Raw genomic sequence first — 3,669 nt, forward strand, 5'->3', positions numbered from 1 at the left:
CATTTTAATAAAAAGAACATACATAAAATTTAAGACAACAAGATTAATGTGCACATCTGGCTTTGAATAGGCTGGGATACAGTAGCCTATAAAATTTTATGGGTACAAATGTATTATATAGTAGTTACTTTGAAAAATAAATTTACATAGTATTTTACATATGTAATGTGTAAAAATAACTTCACACATATTTCTTATTTGTTTCTAGAAAATAATATGGAATGCATAAGGACTTTCAGGTTCACTGTGTCTTACATGGTTCAATCACAAGCCTGCTTTGGCTCCTGAAAAAAAAAAAACTATTTAAGAAGACGTGATATTTTATGTTTATTGTCAATAGTGACTTCTTTGGTTATCTTAGACTTATTATTTTTAAGAAATACCTTTAAATACTAAGAAAGAAACTAGGGTTTAGGGTTGCTGGAAGGAGGTCTGATTTTGCAGTGTGAGGGTACGGTAATAGCAAAGTCTTAGAAGATGCTGATGTATTCTTAATAAGGTAGAAAATTGCATTTTTGGTCATTAGCATTATTTTCTAATCAATCATATGTGCTCTCTACTGCTATATAATTTCACAGCCTGTGTAATGTAGTATGTATACCACATATGAACTTTTATAAGAAAAAAAAATGAGGCCCATTAAATCATAGATGAGTTTGTAGTCCAGATAACTGGTCAGGCATCTCTTTAAAAATCCAAGAAGTTTTTAATAGAATGATTAGATTAGTGTGTGCATGCATATGTGGTCATTTATTTATTTATTATGCCCTGCCCATTTCCCTAATTCTGACTACTTGACTTACAACCCTAATATTTTTCTTGTTGCTGCTGTTGTTGTTGATAGCAAAGTGTGACAGCTCTTGGTTAATAAGCTTCTCTGTTGAGCACAGAAGAGGTGCAAGCTAACCCAGGCCTGGTGAGGCCCTCGCCCAGTGGGTTACAGGGCAAGTCCAGTGAGACGAGACCCCAGGAGAATGCAGGTCAGTGGCTTCAGAGGCAGTTCTCCACTCTGGTGAATGGCAAAAGCTTGCTGAACCCCCTGGTGGTCCAGAAGCTCTTGGAGTTTCTTCTGCAAATCCCTGTGGATGGGGGGAGTCCTTCCTCCTCCAGAATCTCAGGTGGTCATGGTAGAAAGCTGATGGAATCATATAGCATGCAACCAGCACCCAGTGTGTTTATTTGAAATCAGGGATTTATAAACCTTGGGCAGGGGGGAGGGGTTTCAGAGGTGAATCTGTTTGATTCACTGGAGTCAGGGAGGTCAGGGATGATTGATTTACATGGAGTGGTGGAGTACTTTGTTTATATGCAGTATTAAGATCCTAACACAAGAAGGGGAGCACAATACTTACTTATCCAATGGGTAAGGGGAATTCTCCAGGTAAGGTCAAAGATCATTTGGAATATAAAGACACAAAGGGATCTTATTAGCACAGGGTGCATATCTCTAGTAATCCCTAGCTGAATCGGTTTCTATTCAAGAAAGGGTCTGGCCTGTAATCTTTCCTGAGGTCTATGTGAGGATCCTTACAAAATCTGGGGCACCCAGATAGAGGAAGGGGAAGAACCCTGATTTTAGTGTAATTGGTTTGAGTTTCTCTCCATTTAATTTGATGCTGGCTGTAGGTTTACTGTATATTATTGCCTTTATTATGTTTAGGTATGGGCCTTATATCCCTGATCTTTTTAAGACTTTTATCCTGTAGGGGTGTTGAATTTTGTCAAAGGCTTTTTCTGCATTTAATGAGATGACTATGTGATTGTTTTTTCTTTCAGTTTATCATTGCATTGATGGATTTTCATATATTGAACTATCCCTACTTCCATTGGATAAAGCCTACTTGATCATGGGTGGATGAGGTATTTGATGTGTTCTTGGATTTAGTTTGCCAGTATTTTACTGAGTATTTTTGCATCAATGTTCATGTGGGAAATTGTTCTGAAATTCTCTTTGTTGAGTCTTTTTGTGGTTTAGGTGTCAGGGTGACTACCATAGAATGAGTTTAGCCATGTTCCTTCTGTTTCTATTTTGTGGAATAGTTTGAGGAGTATTGGTATTATCTCTTCTTTGAAAGTTGCAAAATTTGTGCTAAAACCATCTAGTCCTGGACATTTTTGGTTGGGAGACTTTGGATGACTGTTTCTATTTCCTTGGGTGTTATTGGGCTGTATAAATTGTTCCCCTCATCTTGATGTAACTTTAGTAAAGAATCATTTCCTTGCTGAAGTAAGGGCGACTCATATAGACTCTATATTATAGAGACCTAGGCAAGAGGAAGGCATAAGAGTATTTTCCTGTGTAGATACTAGGCAAAAAGATGGGAAATATGCATCATACTTATAACTAAAATGTTTAAGTCTCAGGGGAAAGAGACCAGGAGAGAGTTGATGTCTATGTTCATCTTAGACCAGGACTCCCATTGTTAACATTGAATAGTCATTATTTTCCAGATTCCTCTACTATCACATATGAATAGATGGGAAAACATGGTATGTTCTTTTTTTATTATATCTTCAAAGAGGAAGCTACAAACCTATCCTTCCTCTTTTTCTTATCTGTTCTTCAGGGTTACTAACACAAACTAAATAAAAAGGCAAAATCAATTCCTTGAAAATCTGCCATCTTTATCTCACTGTACTTTTAGAAATATCTACTTTAGAAGTGGACTGGAGAGATAGCTCAGCCATTAAAGGCTAGGCTCACAACCAAAAATATCTACTTTAGAAGCTTAGCTTAGACAATATAAAGAAATGAACAAATGAGGGGGAAATAGACAGTTTCTGGACCTGAAACAGAAATGAATATTTCACATAAAAAATGTTAAGTATAAAAAGGACATGGTTAGGTGATAAGATCAGAAAACCTCAATAAAATAGAAATGAAGTTCTAATCATGAGGTTCTCATAGAATTAGGAAAACAATGTCAATTATGCAAAACATACTATTATAATAATTATTAGATATGTTTTTGTATGGCAGATGTGTGTATGTAGTATATGGTAAGTGTTTATATATTTGTAGGTACATGTGAATGTGTGCATATGGATGCCAGAGGGGAAAAATCTACAGCTGTTCTTAGCAAGTCTCAGCTTGATTTTTGAGACTGAGTCTCTCCCTGGGACCTGGGGATTATGAGTTAAGCTATGATAATTGGCCAGAAAACCTTAAGGATCTACCTTTAACAACAACTGTGGGTGCTAAGACTGAACACAGATCCCTGTGCTTAGATGGCAGATCCTGTAGTGACTGAGCTATCTCTCTTGCCTACTTTATCCTTAACTTATTTGAAATATTGATCAGTAATCCTGGAAATTTACATGACCCTTCAGTTGGAGTCATATGGGTATGCTGACCTTAAATCATGTTTTCTTTTAGTTTTCTAATTCATATTTTCAGTATAATACTGAGATGAGAGTCATTGATTTTATGATTTTAATGTATGTACCTTTGATGTCCTAGAAGTAATTTGGAAACTCTGATCCTTAACTTGCTTCCACTGAATTTCACTTAATAATAATCTCTAGTCTATCCCATAAGGAACACAATGGAAACATCTGTTGTGTTAGGGTGTGTTACTGTTAATAAAACAGTTTTAGATGATGACTATTTCCTACAAGGATTACACCTCGTTGTCATTGAAATATGTGAATGTAAATATAAAGACAGTG

Source organism: Meriones unguiculatus, chromosome 1 (assembly GCF_030254825.1).
Source record: "Meriones unguiculatus strain TT.TT164.6M chromosome 1, Bangor_MerUng_6.1, whole genome shotgun sequence".
In the NCBI taxonomy this organism is placed as follows: domain Eukaryota; kingdom Metazoa; phylum Chordata; class Mammalia; order Rodentia; family Muridae; genus Meriones; species Meriones unguiculatus.